Source organism: Mytilus edulis, chromosome 3 (assembly GCF_963676685.1).
Source record: "Mytilus edulis chromosome 3, xbMytEdul2.2, whole genome shotgun sequence".
In the NCBI taxonomy this organism is placed as follows: Eukaryota; Metazoa; Mollusca; class Bivalvia; order Mytilida; family Mytilidae; genus Mytilus; species Mytilus edulis.
The window spans coordinates 39,868,933-39,888,836 of record NC_092346.1 but is presented as its reverse complement, the minus strand read 5'-3'; the positions used below and the strand labels follow the sequence as shown (position 1 = coordinate 39,888,836).

The 19,904-nt window shown below is 33.0% G+C and overlaps 1 long non-coding RNA gene across 1 annotated transcript in view; it reads right to left on the bottom strand.

Annotated features, from left to right (window-relative positions):
• LOC139514856 (uncharacterized) overlaps positions 1-15,244 on the bottom strand; it is a 51,659-nt gene extending 36,415 nt beyond the window's left edge. The window contains exons 1-2 of the long non-coding RNA XR_011662731.1: positions 15,121-15,244; positions 1,012-1,326 (exon numbers count right to left, since the gene is read on the bottom strand). This is a non-coding gene — a long non-coding RNA (uncharacterized lncRNA). The remainder of the gene's footprint in view (positions 1-1,011; positions 1,327-15,120) is intronic.
• Positions 15,245-19,904: the final 4,660 nt, after the last annotated feature.

The following is a 19,904-nucleotide window of genomic DNA, read 5'->3' as shown; positions in this document are numbered from 1 at the left end:
AAAACACGGGAAATATGTGTATTCTTTGACCATTAATCTCCAGGTTGGTCAAAACATGTCAATAAGAGTCACCTTAATAGATATTCATCCCTGTATCTTTTGATTTAAGACTATAATTGTCAAATTAATAGAAACCTTGACACTGTTTATATTCTGTATATATACTGATGTATTTTACTGTATAGAGGAGACCGTCCGTTATGGACACTGGTCCAGACCGGCTTTAATAAAATGCTATTCCAAATAACCATGTGTTGTGTTACACCCAAGGAGTAAGACATTCATTAAACAAGGATACTTTTGTCTTTAATTCTGCGTTGATCTACAAGTAAACAGCATTACTACTTGTATATATAATAAACCTTTGATTTAAATGCATTTGTTTTTTAAATCTCATAGAATATTAGTCTAATTTTAACCTTGGAAATTGTTCTGCGTTAACAGAGTTATAACATAAAATCGACATGTTAGTATACAATGAACTTACTCAAAATCCTTATTGCTACAGAGAAATCAATTTGAAAGTTTGAGGTCAAAGCCGCGTAGAATGTATGATGGAACGTTAAGAAGCACAAAACAAGGTTGTAATATAGTTTCAGTTTTCACAAATAAAGAATTCTACAGTTTAAATTATGAAAATTGTTTATTTGTGAAAATTGATTTTTAGATGGTTGAAGAATAATCTAGCCTTTTAAGTGGGTTTATATGAACATTGAGATTGTTTTGAGCATGTTTTATAGGCCATTTTTCTGTCTGACAGTCCGTGATCTCACAGCCGTACCACCTATAGGTCCACAAATTATTGTAGCCTTAGGTTTTCAACAAAGATTAGACCCTGGATCTTTTCAATTAAACGTATGGAGAAACGAGCAGAAATGCATAGGATTTTTTTTGGACCTCTTGTTGGTAACTGATGTTTATATTTTTTAGGAAAGGCATCACACTTTGAAGTTCTTGTTTGGACCCAATTATTGAGACTTTTTCAAAGAAAAATACGTATAATTTACTTACAGATGAATCTCGTGTCGTCAAGTGTTAAATTTCTTCGCATCTTTGATACTCCATAAGAACATGTATATTCACAGTTAACGTCTTGCTCCGAAAAATTATGAATCATTAATATGTACAAACAGCCTGAATTTTTCATCACTTCATACTTTTTCGAATTCAAACATTCATCTTCAAAACATATTTGTGTATAATTACGACCACCAATCCACTGACGAGGTCTTTTTGAACAGTTGAATGGAGCGTTGGATATATTGCACTGAAGATATGTTAAATTTTCAAAAACAGCTGGTATTTGTGCCCTCCACTCAACTTCAACTGTAAATTTAAATAAAGAAATAAGTACATTATCTTGATACACCCTGTATGATACCTTTGAAGTTATTATTTATCAGAATCATAGCATACAATAAGTCACTGCATTTGCTTTAACTTTTCTTTTACGTAAAATTAGGAATGGATCCTCATCCCTGTTTCAATTTTTCAAAAAAAATCAAAAACAAGATCTATACTTATGTCCGCTTGCCCTATGTGCATGTTTTCTGACATGAACTGCATTGAACCTGTATGAAACTATTTTGATAACAAAATTTAATCTTTTCAGGATACTATAAATTTAAAGTTTAGTAGTTATACTTTACAATATTCAAGATTGTATAAAGTATCCAACCTTGTCTGTGTCTACAGTCCAAATTTTACTCGTGATGGCGTCCTTAAAATTTACGAAAGGATGATTTCAACTTCACCATTTGAAACTCTTGGTATAATAGCTTCCTTGTGAGTAGCAATCCTCTATCAAGGAAATCATGACTGGAAATAATTGGGAAGCTGAAATCATCTCTTTTGTCGTAAAGTTTTGTATACGACAAAGAAAGCTATTTTTCGTGTTTCTTTGTCCAATATGTTCTCCTATTTATTTGTATTGTAGTCCTATAATGTTATGTTGTAATTTTAATGTTATATTTAACATTGTTAGTAAAGCGGGAGGTTCGGCATGCCACAAAACCAGGTTCAACCCACCATTTTTTTCTTTAAAAAATGTCCTGTACCAAGTCAGGAATAATGCCATTGTTATATTATAGTTCATTTCTGTGTGTGTGTTGCATTTTAACGTTGTGTTTCTGTTGTGTCGTTTGTTTCCTCTTATATTTGAGTGTGAATACACATTACTATAAGACGTGTCGCGGTTCTTTTCTATCCCGAATTCAGGTATTTAGTTTTGCTGTTATATTTGTTATTCTCATCGTATTTCGTCTAATGCTTAGTTCGTTTCTGTGTGTGTTACATTTTATTGTTGTGTTGTTATTCTCCTCTTATATTTAATGCGTTTCCCTCAGTTTTAGTTTGTAACCCGGATTTGTTTTTTTTTTCTATCAATTTATGAGTTTCGAACAGCGGTATACTACTGTTGCCTTTATTTGTTACCATCCGACCCTCAATTTTAGATGTAAGTCAAGATATGAGGTAGACTTAGAAAGGATTAGCAAAAACCCGGGTTTTATGAGTATTGCCCAGCCCAGTGGGAAATACTGGGAAAACCCGGGGTTTACTGGGTTTTACTGGGTAATACTGGGCAATACTGGGTAATACAAGATACTGGCCTGAATTTTATAGAGGATTCAGTAATCAAACACAAATACAATACATTTAACATATATATATAAACATATTTTTAATAATAAATAAGTTTACTTGTTTGAGTCTTATAATACATGCATGTACAAATGTATACATTTGAGAAAGAATTATTCTAACTCTGAGATTTTTTTTTCAACTAAATATAGCTAGTATAAAGTATTTAACAATTACATGTAAGAAAAAATATTTTGAAATAATTGATATGTAAAAATGTACAAAACTCATTAATAAGTAATTATTCAGATTAGAACACAGATATGTTTATATAACAATAATCAGCCTTTTCATTTCTATAAGACTTAATGAGAAGACAAGTCGGCATGAAGGGGGGTACAATTGGTTCCCATTGGAATTCCGACAGTCTGAATATGTTGTCAATCAAGAAATCAAGCATCTTCATAGTGTCAGTTTCAGCGAATTTTTAGGTTTGAATCAGAGTGATTTTTTACAAAGTAGGATTTATCCCTCCCCAAGACAAGATACTTGTATCTACGTTCGCCATTATTTTTAATGAAACACAGTAATACCAACTCTTTCAATTTGTCTTTTAGTTTGGAATGGCGAATACTTGTGTAAAGTGTAGAAACGTCAAATGTTTTAATACTATTGCAAGATGAGAGTGCCTTAGATTGTACGTACTCTAACAGATCTTTGGAATTTTTGAGTATCCACATCTGATTCACGCAACCTCTTAAAAAGGCAGTTTCACAATAACTTTGGAGCTCGGCGTATTGTTATGCGTTTACTGTTCTACATTGGCGAGAGGTATTGGGGAGGGTTGAGATCTCATAAACATGTTTAACCCCGCCGCACTTTTGCGCCTGTCCAAAGTCAGGAGCCTCTGGCCTTTGTTAGTCTTGTATTATTTTAATTTTAGTCTCTCGTGTACAATTTGGAAATTAGTATGGCGTTCATTATCACTAAACTAGTATATAATTGTTTAGGGGCCAGCTGAAGGACGCCTCCGGATGCGGGAATTTCTCGCTTCATTGAAGACCTGTCCGTGACCTTCTGCTGTTTTTTGCTATGGTCGGGTTGTTGTCTCTTTGACACATTCCCCATTTCCATTCTCAATTTTATTTGGTTACTGATAAAACAGATGTTGATAATTTAGAAAGAGGTTTCGTGGAGCACTTGGAAGACCCAACAATATACCGTTGTTTGTAAGGACACTTATGTAGTTTATGTATCCTATACAGTGATGGAAAATCCAGTTGAAATTCCAAAGGAACATAGAACAGACCTATGATTATCCAGATTCCCTCTTCGGTAAGTGTCGTGAGGGTATATGTTGAGTTTCCAAGTGAATTGTCAATACCTAATTCATTTATCAAGCAGTTAATGTAATGATATTTACACACAAAATTATATTGTTTGGAGCTTTATCTGCGGGGACAATAACATATTTGTCATGGAGGCAATTATTCGGGGCGTGAGAATTGATAGACCCATTCAGTTTCTTAATTCGGATTAGTATTAACGACCTCTGTTAGCTTACATATTATTTAGGCGTGGTTTATTCGTGTAAAGAAGCTCGAATCTGCATGTGCTACACTTATTGGTTGTTCCTTATTTAGAAGAGATACACGTGGCAGAACTCATCTTTGTTATTCTATTTGGATAGAAGGACGCTATTTTATATTGTGAAGCAACTTTTTTCTTTAATTGTGCTATTTCATAACAGACTGAGTACTTTTCTTTTATTCTACGATTTAGACTTTATATTAGTTGTCATCTAGATTGGAACTTTAAGCTTTGATTTAGTTTCCTTTCTTGGATTTCAGTAAACTTGGATTTAAGTAAACTTGGATATTTGTACTCATTTGATCATACATAACTAATGTCAAAACGAAAACAAGCTATATAATGACAAACACTATATAGAAGGTCGTTTCTGATTGATAATTAGCTAGTTGAAGTTCAATTTGACAGAAAATCGTAAGGAAATATAAAAAGAACTGGTATTATATGCTTAAATTGCCAAAGAAGAACACTTATATACTGATATGTACGTTACGTAATGATGAACTCATTGTCATTTTGTCCAAAACTCACTGAGCTTGCCTGTGCATGGGAGAAAAAATATTCTGATGTCATTTCAAATAACATTGGTCCGATAATGAACGAGTCAAGCTCTCGTTCAGTTAGCTATGACATGATATTCTCCTATTTAACCATTTATAAACAGATTGACCATAAATTGATGAAAAGTAGAATTACCCTACCTATATTTTTTTTATATTTTGTAACACAAAAGCTCAACAGAAAGTGCCAGTAAACTCGATTAACTATTTGGTTGAGATTCTATGGTTTGCCAGGCCTGAAGGAAAAAAACCAAAAACGTCACTGATCGGATTTCGGAGTTAGCTCGAGGATTCATGATATAAATACAGAAACGTGATGAATATTATACCCCATTTCGTTTCTGATACATAAGAGATAATATGATAAAAACAGTCCGAATAAAAGGTTATTTCCGTATAAAAACTGACAAATTTTGTAACTATGTATATCTCATAATAAACTTAATGTTGCAGCTGTTATTAACAGTACTTTATTTATCTAGATATTTAATTTAATTTAATGTTATTCATAATTAATTTTACTGAATTTTATTTTCTCCCTGGATATTTAGTGGTAAATTTAACAGGTATTTTTGACGCCATACTACACACCAAGTTTGTTTTAAACAGCAATGTGTGCAATAAAGAATCAATTTCTGTGTTAATTTTTTCCCCCTAATAAAACATTATATACCTGTACAGCAGGAGATACATATCCCAGTGTACATAAAGTGCGAATCCAGCTAGTTCATTTTCACTATCATATGCGAGTATGTCTGTTGTAGAATAAAGGATCACGAGAAAACTGTATTTGTTAACGTTTCGAAAATACCAAAATAATTGATTTGAAGGCAAGTTTCAACATATTTTCATTGTGATATTCTTTTTAGTGTACAAAAACAGCATTACAGTTCAAATAAGTGTTATAAAAGCAATATAATATAGCATATCGATTATTGAAAGCGATCCATTTTAACTATAGATGCGATGAATTATCACTATTAGTGCATTCATTTCTGATGTAGAATTTTCGAAGATGCGAGGAATTTTTATTGTAGATTTTTGTGATAAATGGACTTGCAACAAATGAAACAAATTAATTGGTGACTTTATTATTTATGATATTTTCAAATTGAAATACAAACTCCTCATTCATTCTTCATCAAATATATATTACCAATGTTATTTCAACTGATAGGGCGGAGCTTACGTTTTAATTTACACAAGGACAGTCTATTTAAAGATGTGTGTGATAAGGATGATTGCCGTAACAGTGACGGTTATAATTATTATTGAATTCTTATCACATATCAGTAAGGTGTGGAACTTATTTTATAGAGAGAAAACAAATTATATAGAAATTGTTTGTGAAAAAAGTTCTCCCAGAACATATTTTCTGTGATATAAATTCCACTGGAACAAATTTTGGCTCACACTATCAGCTCGGGGCGAGATCTTAATGTGAACATGAGTAGTATACATGTTTATTTAAACAGTTACCCTAAATCAGTAATCCGATTAAATTTTAGGATTAATTTTACTTCATTATTTTATTTTCGATCTACTATTGCTTAGACCTACATCTGAATGTGCAAGGCTTTTGATCTAATATTGCGTAGACCTACATCTGAATGTGCAAGGCTTTGTCATACTTTAAACGAAATGTCAACTAAAAAAATTGTACTTATAAAATAAAGTAAAATAAAGGTGAAAGCAATTAATGTATACTTGATGCAACTGGCTTAATGATTTCAAATTGAAACACCCCACATTATTTTCTGAGACATCAAAAGACAGAGAAAGAATCATTTTAATTCGACGAGATCAAAAAGGTTATTCAATATGAAGATATTACAAACGCCATAGAATATACGGTGGTATTGGATTATTAAAAGTCAAACTTCGCCAGTATTCCTTATAGACAATCCTTATAACATGTATATCTGCTCTTTGTTGGGTTGTTGTCTCTCTGACATATTGCCGGCCATTTCCATTCTCTATTTTCTTTTTAAATTCATCGTATTATGAAAACGAACATTTGTAGTGTATTATAGGTAAGGCTCTCAAACATGAACTAAAACGGTCGAACGACTATCCAAGTAACCGGTTATGCAAAACTGTACGATTTGACAACACTATTAAATATTAAGCCCATTTAAATATATTAAAAAAGTAGTGTGGTTTTTTTTATCCCTTTTTATCCCATTCCGTTTCGGTTTGAGCCATAGACAGATATAAAAAGATATGATATGTGACAATGAGACAACTCTCTATCCGAGTCACAATTTATAAAACTATACCATTATAGGTCAAAATATGGTCTTCAACATGGAGTCTTGGCTCACACCGAACAGCAAGTTATCAAGGACCGCAGTGTAAAGCCTTTCAAACGGGAAAACCAACGATTTAATCTATATCAAGATGTACGTAATTAGTGATGAAGTGTCATGGAAATGGATAAATAAAACAAAGGATAAAGATCCCTACGATTTATAAGAAATTAAATGGAATACATTTGAAATAAATGTTATTTCTATTGAACTTATTAGAGTGTTAAATCAAACTTTCCTCCGCAAGTTAAACTTTATCAAATCTTTCTCTCACTTTATCTATTGTTTGAGCAAGTCAGGTAAATTAAGACTTTAATAGATTTAAAAAATCATATAGTGAAAATGCACCGCATATACAATACTAATGAATCGCTCTACAGTGGAAATAAAAGTATAGTATTATTATTTGACAGTAAACATGACTCGCATAAAGAAAGCATCATATTGGAATTTAATTCAATATGAAGAAACTGAATGACAAAACCTATTCTACGTTATACAACTTTAATAATTGTGTTGAAATGAATATTTTTCTGCAACAACATCTTATAGTACGGTGACCAGAGCTAATATTTTTTAAAATTTAATCGTCAAACATACTTTATGGCTATATCATATATCATTGGATTCGGAAAAATTAGTACTTTTGGAATATCGATGTCGTCAAAAAGAAATGTGGTAACAGTTTTGCATAAATTAAGGTCAAAGATCAACATACTGTTTTCTTTTTTTCTTTCTATATCTTAACAATTGAAAGATATTAGCAGCATTTTGTGTTAAATTTCAAATTAATTGAAAATGAATTATCTCTAAAATGTAAAAAAAAAAAAAAAAAAAAGGGAACATATTACTAAGTAATCGGTTAATTCTGTAAATTGGCGTTTTTCAACACGTGTTCTATTATACAAGATCAATACAAATTCCGTTAGGGTTACAGTAGTTACCTTGCCGGGTGACATTCAACCTCAGCAATAAAAGATAAATGTTGTTTTCAAGTAAAGCCTTCTATCCTGAATGTTTATTTTGAAAAAGCTCATGCATGTAATTCGTTGCAACCAAAAACCACTAATTAGCTCGAAGAACATTAACAAATCCAACCAAAATGATCAGAAAACAGATTTCATCCAGGAGTATCTTCTGATTCATCTGTCAAGGAATTTCTACATAATTCTTACCCTTGAAAGGAGCAAAGATCAGTACATGTAAGGTTTTGTTGTGAACAAACACTTTTCACATGAAGATTTTCCCTAACATGAACACAAAAGATCCTGCAAGAATTCTGCTGACATATGCCCTTTAAAATAAACGGGGTGTATTGAAATAATTAATTTTCGCCAACCGTATTTTTAAGGTGACGAAACAGGGGGTTTAGTAATGTTTTATGCGGTCAAAATTTCCGCTTCACAGAGAGGTAACCTGACTAAACATACTTTTTTACTGGTGGCAAGCTTGACGCGAATTTTATTAATATCGTGATGGAATGATTTAAAGAGATCATTCCTCAGATCATACATCTTCGAAACTAAATTCTTACACAAACAAGGGCTTCATCTTTGTCAGTACTCCCAAAACTCTGTAACTACAATAGTCGTGTGTGTCCTTTCAAGTCTTTTGTAAAAAAATTCAAACGAGAAAACTAACGGCCTCATTTATATAAAAAAAATGAACGAAAAACAAATATGTAACACATAAACAAACGACAACCATTGAATTACTGGCGCCTGACTTGGGACAGGCACATACATAAATAATGTGGCGGGGTTAAACATATTAGCGGGATCCCAAACATTCCCCCTAACCTGGGACAGTGGTATAACAGTACAATATAAGAACAAACTATAAAAATCAGTTGAAAAAGGCTTAATTCATCAGATGGACAAAAATACAATTGGACGTAGCCGGGTACTTGTACATCCAAACAACAAAAAAGACACTAGGAACAGATATGAGAGTACTCGCAGTTATCTGACAGCTAGTTCAAAGCCACCAACAACTGATAAATCATTCATGTAAGACTAAACTAGCAATCTGTACACATCCAACTGCGCCTACAACTCGCATGCATGTGTCATTTGTTTGCAGTAGTGAACACACAGAACAATCACACCCGTATCAGAGGTCCTTAGGATTATTCTGTCGCTCTTTCCCTTTTCTGTTAACTTCATGTCAAAGTATAAGGCATTAATTATCATACGAGTATTGGCCCTTGGTGAGTGCTAAGCAAGTTACAACAGTCATTTACATTATTGTCTGAAATAACTTCGACAATTTCGGATTTACAAACGTTCCAGCTGAGTAAAGCTCACTATAAGGTGGAATTATAGGGGATTTGTCATAGTTTTAAAAAAGAAAAACTACCAAAGAAATTAGGGAGAGCCTGTTGGTTTTCTTTAACAGAAAGAAACTTCTTCCAGTCAGTATCCTTCTCCCTTCAATAATCTGATACACTTTGGTTGAAGGTGTACTCTTTGTGCGGCTTTCCTTTTCAACAGACAACTTTATTGAGCTTTTCATGTCGTAGCGGTAAAAATATGTCTGCTAATGTGTGCGCTAGCATACATTTAAGCAATGCCATACCACCTCTCAGACTGGTGTAAGTTGTGAGTGATGGGCCAAAGGAAGGTAGGGAAAGTGCACACGAGGCATCAGAATTGAATTGGTTCACCAAATCAGGTTCAACAAACGACCCATACTCTACAACACATTGCTGGCAGATTCCATCATTTAGTCTTTCAACAGAACTTAAGAAGCAACGTTAACTCTTTACAGTAAAGGAGGTGACTGATTCAGTACTTATTCTCTGTCATACGATATAGTTTTCAAAATTAAAAGCCATGTGTTGCCTTGTTTAACTACTAGAACCTTATCGTAAAGGACTTCCTAATTCAAACATTTTCCAGATAACTACATGTCCATATTCAGACTTGGTTTTTAATTTTTGAAATGTATAAAAAGAAAAAAACCCATATCAAATAAACATACGAAAATATGAAATCTTTTAAAAAGACATAAAAAAAACACGATAACCAACACGAAATGGGACCATAAACTATCCAAAAAAATCGAATTGAACAAATGTTAGCAATGAAAAATCGTTGTGATACAAAATATCATTTAAAGATTAAAAAGTCCGGTTCAATTTTTTTTTAAAGTCGAATTTCAAGAGGAAAACCTGTATCTTCAATTTGTAATGTATATTTTGTTTCAATGCACAAGTTGAAATAATGCTTCTGAGATAAATGATTTTGAAAGTGTTGTTCAATAAAGGTTTGAAATATCATATAAATGTTGTTTATTTTACATTTTGCGTAAAAATAAATGATGAAAATGAATTGAAACGTACTCTATTAAATGCAAAACATTCGTAGTATTCAATTTTTACAAAAACTCCTCAATAACGGATTAATTTTGCTAAACTTTGTTTGAAATTGCTAAAATAATGTGTTACAACAATGTATATAATAACAAAAAGCATATCCCGAATGTTCTTTTAGAATGTAGGCCAAAAATCTTTTGAAAGTATTTTTTTCTTTAAAGTAAGGGAACGAACTTCAAAGCCCATTTTACAAAAATTGCACCGTACGATTTTTTGACGACAAGTCAAAATGTGAAGTGTAACCTTGGAACTACCAATACTGTGATTTACAGCCGTATAGTCCGAATGACGATTAAATTTCTTAAATAAGCGACTTTTCCTTACTTGGTCACCGTACTATTACCACTGGTGTTAAGCGGATGGTCGTAACTTTAACATCCGAAAATGGGAGACAACTCCAGGGATAAATTTTTCTTTACCGATGTTCGTGCAGTAAAAAAATGTTTCAGTCAAACCGCTTGTCTCATATATACTAATCGTCAGTGCGTTGATATTGAAACAAAATTTGATACATCAAAACATTCCAATTTTCGTAAAATGATCATTCAATAATTCGAGCATGATGGTCGTAACTAAAAAAACAAAAATGATCAGGATGGTCGTAACTTAAAATTGTGATGGTCGTAACTCTTTATTAAATAGGACCGAATAAGACAAGTCAAGAGTTTTAAACGTGTCTTTAGTTATATGAATATATTATATGATATATTTGTGAAGTTGTCATGATTTCACCAAATGATAAAAACTACAAGGGGTGAAGTGAGGGATACCTGTAAAGTGCGAAAGGAAAAAATATTGGAACGAATCGAAAAAAAACCCGATACAAAATGAAATGACCAGTCACTGTTACTTTAAATATAATGTATAAAATTAACCAAGAGGCAACTAAGCGGTTAAGTTTAATAACAATATAAATTTCTCAAAAGTGAAGAATTCATTTTAAAACAAGAAACACAGCTCTGGTTTTGATCATTTTTAGTTACGAATTAAGAAAAGGCGTTTTTAACAAATTTGACATCACATGAAATAACAGTATCCTGATTTATTTTCTTTATATTTTGCATGTATTGAAAAGATAAACTTTTAAAAAACTAGTATGTACCTACTAGGTGGAATTTAAAAGAAAAATCTAATATTTAAAATTGATACTTTAAGTCGAAAGAGCATAAGTAAGGAATCAAAATAATGTTATGGGGGTCGTTATCGAGACTAGACCATATCCGCGAATTCGAAAATCGAATTAAAGTAAAGAACAGACGTCTTATTCTTAGCCTGGATTTTGAGAAGTGGTATTGTCATTTGGTATATAGTCAAGCTGATTATAAGGTGCAATGTCGAAGTTCAGGTATAATTATTACCCGTGGTTTTAGAAAATTCTGAATACGCCTATTGGTACCATGCTGTCCGCTATACATCTTTGTCTTTCTTATGGAAACTTCTATGAACCCTGGACCACAGTTTTTTTTGTTCCCAATTCATAAAGGGAATGATGCATCCGATCTTAATAACTATCGAGGAATTACAATTACTGATTCATTGGGGAAGCTTTTTTTTAATAAGATACTTGATACACGTCTTTGTAAATTCTTAAATATCAAATTGGGTTTACCAAAAAAAAAAACGACCATCTGACCATATGTTCATTCTAAAAACTATTATTGATAAGTATTGTAATACAAAAGAAGGTAGAGTGTTTGCCTGCTTTGTTGATTTCCAGAAGGCTTTTGATACTGTTATTCTCCCAGGGATAAAACTTACGCTATTGAGCTATTGAATATAGTTACAGAATATGGTAAGCGATCTCTTTAGAACTAAAGTTGGAGTAAAACAGGGAGACAATTTGAGTCCAAATGTGTTTAAAATTTTCATTAATGAACTTCCTGATTGTGTTAAAAGTTCCCCTGATCCAGCTGTTGTTAATTCACGACCAGTCTATTCTTTACTATATATATGCTGATGATATTGTAATTTTTTCAACTTCAGCAAAAAGACTTCAAAGTAAACTTGATGGATTAAGATCGGTGTTTGAAAATTAATCCCATGAAAACCAAGGTGCTTGTATTTAACAAGACAGGCAGACATATCAAACATGATTTTATTTTAATAACAGACTTATTGATTGTGCTCAACATTGTAAATATTAAGGAATAACTTTTAGTGCATCTGGATCTTTTTTCCTCCGCTCAGAGAGAATTGTATAATAAGGCGTTAAAAGCCTACCATAAACTACGCAAGGACTTTCTGTCACTGAATCCAAGTCTAAAATCAGCCTTCATGTATTTGAGCATACAATAAAACCTATTCTCTTATATAGTACTAAAATTTGGGGATATTTCAACCCTTTCAAAAAAAAAATATCTATGACTACAAATGTAGATCAGGCTTATCCTAAGATTCTTTCAGAAAGACTACGCATTGAATTTTGTAAACATTTACTTGGTGTTACCAAAAGAGCAACACATTTTGCCAATCTTTCTTAACTCGGTAGATTCACTTTGTATTTTGACATTGCAAAGTCTATGATCAGATACTGGCACAGGCTTGACAATTTGGGATTATCTTTCTACTACTAGAGGAGGCATATTTAGAGTCAAAATTACTACACGAGTAAAAAATTCCTTCATGGTATGGATCCTTAAACTTCTTTCTAAAGAATATTAAAGAAGTTAGCAATTTACATTGTTTACTATATGCTGATGATAATGTAATTTTTTGAACTTCAGCAAACAGTATTCATACATAGCTTGTAGCCATTATAATATTTAAAAGATAGAACTTTATGCTTCAACTCAGCGTGCTGGTTTTTTAAATCTGAGTACATTCATACAATACAAACATATAGCATAAACATTATTTTCAACCTGCATATGTATGTGATAGTTGCTGCAGTACATTTAGTTCTACCTTGTACAAATGTAATATTATCCTAGCTACAAGGCTGGCTACAAACTACTAATATTTACTCTTAAATTCAAAGCGTGTAGCATTGTAAAATATATACCTGCATATGTATGTAATATTTGCCGCAGTACATTTAGTTCTACCTTGTAATATTATCCTGGCTACAAGCCTATCTACAAACTACTAATATTTGATCTTACTCTTAAATTCAACGCGTTTAGCATTGTAAAATATATATCAACCTTATTCGACTCATACTTTCTAGTTTCACACAATGTTCATTGGGACACCATGGATTAAGTTTTTATTCCGAACCAATACTTAGAACAAATATCAACGATATACCGCAAGATCGTCATGCAATAGATAAAAAATAAAGACAACACGTTAAAAACACCAGGCCTTTGTGGATTTTTATTAATCATGAATTACCAAAAGCCGAATATTCGAAAGCCAATGGTTTATAAAAACTGCAATAGCTGATTAAAAAATAAAGAATATTGTTAAAATTGTACGTTCAAGAATTTCATCTGCCGACATGATTGCAGGTAAATAAAAAGTCGTAAATAAAAAAAAAACTGAAAACAAATATTCAACAATTTTATGCCTTAACGTACAGTAAAAAATATATTAATACTCAACGCTAACATACTATTTGGCTTAATGCGAGTTGATTAGTTTTCACTGTTTCTCCTAAATGATGGTCGTCGTCGTTTGGAATATATCAAAAATGTATGTTTGATAATTCTTTAACTTAATTTCTGCATACCAAATGAGTAACAAATGAAATAAAAAAAATTGTAGTAAACTTTATATAACAACTGAGTCTATTAACATGGTTAATGTGCACAGTGCTTTTAGAATAGTTTGATAAAAGTTCGTCTTAATACTTGAGTTACGGTCATCTTTCAAAGTTACGACCATCTTGTGTCGGTTACGACCATCATTCAAAATACTATAGTTGACATTACGACCATCACAATTAAAAGTTACGACCATCATGCTCGAATTTTTGAATGACTATTTTACGAAAATTGGAATAATGTTATGTGTCAAATTTGGTTTCAATAACAACGCACTCACGATATGTGTATATGAGACAAGCAGTTTGACTCAAATGAACCTTTTACTGCACGAAAATCGAAAAGAAAAACTTATCCCTAGAGTTGTCTCCCATATTCAGATGGTCGTAACTTTTAGTTACGACCATCCGCTTACCACCAGTGTATTACCTGCTAGTTTTAAATCACCTGCACGATCTGTTCGTGAAATGTACTTAATATTCACCTATTTCGGTATATATTTCACAGCTGGATGGCTTTAGGCGCGATAAAACCCCTTTCGCATCTCTTACATATCTTACTAGTGTTATTTGTTTCAAAACATATACATTTTAACTCATTTTCTTAATTTTCTTAAAAAAAAATAAAAAATCGTCTGTTTATTTATCATTCTACATAAAAAAAAAAATATGGCATATACAGTGAAAATGATATTTTAGGATCCGCACTTTACATACACTGTATACTATGTAACAGAAAAATAGTGTATTGCGTATACGTTCATAAAAACAAAACATATCGCTCCTTTTACTTAAAGGGACATAAACTGTCAAATTATCATACTCGACATAATAAAACAAACTTAGAAAAGAAAACATGTTTTAAATTTACTATCTACATCTTTTTGAACGTAATAGTTATATTAAACTTCGTACTTAATGTGCATTTTTTGCTCTTAAGATTTCCCTTTTATTTGTCAGGTGAGATGATGTTCATTCTAGCTGTAACTATTAACAAAATACCTGCAGAGCTCGTGCAAAATGAACTCAAAATCAAGACATGAAGGCATATGAACGGCAAACTGTTTATGCATATAATTCCTGAGGGGTTTCCTATGGTTCCTTTGACTACTTCATGTTTCATCTTCAAACTAAAGGATAAAAAATAAAACACATTAAGTGCCTGTGTGCAGTAAGGGTAAATATTGCATTCATTGTGCAGTGGAAACTCGAAATGAATCATTGCATCGTATTAAGCATAGCATTATATATTATTAAAAGGCAATTCTTATCAAGGTTGGTTCGTTGACAATTATGAAAAAATTAAGATAAAAACTCAAAATATCACTTTAAAAATGGCCTCATTGATAATTGTAGAACATGATTTTTAGGGTCATACACCTGCACACTTTGTAATGTTCTAGACAATTATGGTTATTCATATTTTTATCATTTCTTAACTTGAACATCTTAGTATTAATATTTTTTAGCTATGCATTTCGTGAAATGTTTACGGATAAGATGTATACATAGCTAAGAATTTTGTAGTAAATGTACCATGTTTTTTGTGGTTTTTGTAGTGATGAACTCTTAAAAATTGAAAACTACCAAGCCAGACGAAATAACGATGAGACTGCGTAAATGCAAAGCACTGCACTTATAAAAAAAATACTATATTGATCTCAAATGCACATAGTCATTATATTTAACCGAAATGTGCTTTACCTTGATTGTTTTCGATCGTTTTCTCGCTACATCATCAATATATTGTATGTTGTAACGGTTTGTCCAACTGACAAAATATAATAAAGACGTATGTTTTGTTCTAAAAGCTAATTCAAAATTCAAAGACTTTGAATATATATCCATGTCCGTAAAATGTAAGCCAAAACATACAATACATCCTAAAAAATAACCCCCTACACCATATGTCGCACAATAGACCAGAACCTGTAAATAAATTGCGCTATGTAAATCTGTAGCAATGCTTTCCACTGAAGACGTGAATTAAATGTCAAGCTGCGTGTACTCTAAAATATCTTTAGAAATTGTTAAGGATTTATCTAAATATCATGCATTTTTATCTATCAAGTGCATGTTTATCCAGATTCCAACCTGAATATTCACTGACATGAAATCACAATAAACAAATGTATCCCTTACTAGTCCGAGATTACTCTGACGTCCAACGGCTGTTTTTCTCGACAAGCTGAGGCCGTGGGGTGCGACTTCAGAGTTCGTCTCATATCAAAAAATGGATATTTGCCTGTCCAAAATGGATGCGCTGCTTCCAGTGCCGACTGACGGCCTTGAAATTATATAAACCAGGCATCTATCTATTCATTTTTTATTTATCTCTTCATTCATATAAGTTTCACCTACCTGCCACCCTTTATTTTTCCATATGGAATAACCATATGGAATAACCGTTTCACAAATGATATCGGATATGTTTCTTACGTCGTAACTACAATCGCCTTCCCTTTTATGAATGTGACCTACCGAATTAGACTATTTACCGGATTTTTTACCACATAAGCAACACGACGATTGCCACATGAGGAGCAGGATCTGCTTACTCTTCCGGAGCACCTAAGATAACCCCTAGTTTTTGGTGGGGTTCGTGTTGCTTATTCTTTAGTTTTCTATTTTGTGTCATGTTTACTATTGTTTGTCTGTTTGTCTTTTTCATTTTAACCATGGCGTTGTCAGTTTATATTCTATTTATATCTTTGACTGTCCCTCTTGTATCTTTCGTCCCTCTTTTACAGGAGATCGGTATTGAACATTTAGTAGCAACCATGATACATTTGTAACAATCGGAAGCACTTGGACGTTTACTTTACTTGCATCGTAAATGAAGGAGGTGTTAGATTATGTATTCATATTTACCTAGGGTCATCAGCTCCCATAAAACAGTGTGCCTTACTTTTTCTCGTTGATCACATGTCAATCTTTCAAATTGAAAGTTAAAACGCCAGAATCGATGGGTCATTGTGAAAACTGTTAAGAAATGGAAAAATAAAGGGTGGCAGGTAGGTGAAACTTACAAGAAGAGATAAATAAAAAATGAACAGATGACGACCGATTTATATAAGGTAGCAATAAACAGTTAGGAAAAAATATTAAAATTTGCCCTCATAAATTTTACCATCCCCTTTTCATTGCTTTCTTGCAATACTAAGCTTACTGTTTGTGTCATATATGTGCATATGTATGTAATCAGAATCTTCCATAGATTTTATATCCAGTATATAAAATGGTAAAATATAATTTCTTTTGGGTGTATCCATGGCAACAATCTGCACTTATTTGCTATAAAATATTGCAAAAAGGGGGGAAAAGATATCACATATTTCCCCAAAATTTGGCTAAAAGTAGAATTTCAATCGCTTAAAGTAATACCTTTTCTGAAACTGTGTATATATATCATTCAGTAGATCCAATGAAAATCATATGTCTTTCGTCTCATTTTTTTGTAAAATTGCGTCAAAAACTTCGTGTAGAAAAAAAGTGTTTGTAAACATTACATTAATTTCTGGACCGATGGCCGGTCAAGCTATGAAAATACGGATTGTCAAACAGAAAATAGCCCATAAAACATGTTAAAAACAATCTTGATGCTCTTATAAACCATCTTTGAAAGCTAAATTAGTACTCAGCTGTCTAAAAATGAATTTTATTACACAATAACTTTCCTATTTGAAAAATCCACAGGGGCCAAAATGCGAAACTAAACTCCTAACTGTGTATTGCTACCTAAATCCAAGTCCGTCAGTCGGCCCTAGAAGCAACGAAGCAGCGCATCCATTTTGGACGGGCAAGTATTCACTTTTTGATATGGGACGAGCTCTGAAGTCCCACGGCCCCAGCTTGTCTGGCAAAACAGCGGTTGGACGTCAGAGTAATCTCGGACTTACCCCTTATCTGCATATATAATAAGCATAGGTCACACCTTAACGGATAGCTGGAAAGGATGCCTAAAGCCTCGGTCACACCTTATCGGATAGCACGAACGGACGCCTAACGGATGAAAATAAAAGTTGTCCGTTGACAAAATTGTTATCCGTTGGGAGTCCGTTGATGTACTGAACGAATAAAACGGACGTATAACGGATGCATAATTGACACACTTCGGATATGCAACGTACGAGAAACGAAAACGTACCGGACAGAACGGATGTCGAACGTACATCCAACGGATGAGTACCGCATAAAACGGACACCTAACGGAAGCGTACTGGATAAAACGGGTGAACAAGATTTGCGGAAAAATCAAAGGCGACAATAATAATACATGTAAATAGCATAAATATCCAAAATGTTTCTGTGTAAATGGTTTTGGTTTGTTCTTCAAAATTCCGCCAAAGGGCAGTGTCTGGCCTGAATAAGAACTGCTTGATTGTGAAGACGTGCCTATACTCTAAGATCGATTATAAATAATAAGAATTCATGAACCTTAAGAAATCTGACATACCAATAATTGGCATTTCTGACGCGAAATTTTCAATTGGCATTTATCCGTTTCAGATCCGTTCAGCATCCGTTTTATCCGTTATCTGTCCGGTAGAAGTCAGTTTCTCATTCGTTCAACATCCGTTTTATCCGGTAAAAGTCCGTTGGTGAATTTATCTTCCAGACCTCCAACGAATGTATAACAGACACGTAACGGATACAAAACGGAAACGAAACGGTCAGTACATCAACGGACTCCCAACGGATAACAATTTTGTCAACGGACAACTTTTATTTTCATCCGTTAGGCGTCCGTTCGTGCTATCCGGTAAGGTGTGACCGAGGCTTTACGGACATGCAACGGATATGGACGGTCGCTAACGGATAAGAACGGACGTCTAACGGACATGAACGGATTGAAAAAAAGTTATCGAGCTATCCGGTAAGGTGTGACCGAGGCTTAACGGATACCTTTTTTCATCCGTTCATGTCATTGCGGAAGATTGCATATGTTGGCGTTAATATTGATTCACTTATAGGGTCTTTGCATCGGAACTAAACACATTTATTTAAAAAACAGTTGTTGGCATGACACGGGTTTCGTTCTTCTCATATATGTTATGATGGTATGATACTAAACCCTTAACGGGGAATTGTGCCTGATATTCATATGATGGAATCATAATATTTCAATCAGTTTAATTGAAGTCTGGAGCTGGCATGTCAGTTAACTGCTAGTAGTCTGTTGTTATTTATGTATTATTGTCATTTTGTTTATTTTCTTTGGTTACACTTCTGACATCAGACTCGGACTTCTCTTGAACTGAATTTAATGTGCGTATTGTTATGCGTTTACTTTTCTACATTGGCTAGAGGTATGGGGAGGGTTGAGATCTCATAAACATGTTCAACCCCGCCGCATGTTTGCGCCCGTCCCAAGTCAGGAGTCTCTGGCCTTTGTTAGTCTTGTGTTATTTTTAATTTTAGTTTTTTGTGTGCAATTTGGAGTTATAATAGTATAATAAAATATGAGAATTTGAGTCAAATTGGTTAACATGAATTTGACAGCTAGTGCTCCTTTAAAGGGCACTAGCTGAAAATTCATGTTTACCGATTTGACTCATTTTCTAACATTTTATTTATAACAATGTAAAACATTTTTCTAAACTATCAAAAGTATAAAATAAACAATTTACAGGCCATGGTCTCAATAAGATATAGCTTCGTTTCGTAATAATTTTAGCCAAGACGCCATCTAATTAACTATCGAGTTGACCTTCCATGACCATATAACGATGTAAACATAAACACAGATATAAATAGATTAAGCAACTCGTGCAATTGGATTTTTA